Genomic DNA, 250 nt, shown 5'->3' with positions numbered 1-250 from the left:
GTCTGTGCACCACGGCCAGACGGGAGCTCAGGCTGAGCTGATGCTGGCGGCAGAGCCCCGGAGGAGCTACGAGCGGGGCTGCGGGTGGGGGCCGCTTCGCTGGGGGCCCGGGCGGCGGTGGGCGGTGGCCGGGCTGTGCAGCCGGGCGGGGTGCAGCGGCCAGATGTGGACGGCACCGCTGGGTGCTGAGGGGAGCGGGAAGCGGGGGGGGGCCGCACCATCTATCTGGCCGGGGGGTGCAGGCTGCAGC

At 76.4% G+C, this 250-nt stretch overlaps 1 protein-coding gene across 3 annotated transcripts in view; it reads left to right on the top strand.

Annotated features, from left to right (window-relative positions):
- Window positions 1-250, top strand: part of SHROOM3 (shroom family member 3) — a 115,861-nt gene that overhangs the window by 55,394 nt on the left and 60,217 nt on the right. The gene's annotated exons all lie outside the window — the stretch shown is intronic.

Source organism: Falco punctatus, assembly GCF_963210335.1.
Source record: "Falco punctatus genome assembly, chromosome: 1".
NCBI classification, from domain to species: domain Eukaryota; kingdom Metazoa; phylum Chordata; class Aves; order Falconiformes; family Falconidae; genus Falco; species Falco punctatus.
The sequence above is the reverse complement of the archived record's forward strand: the minus strand, read 5'-3'. Positions and strand labels throughout refer to the sequence as shown.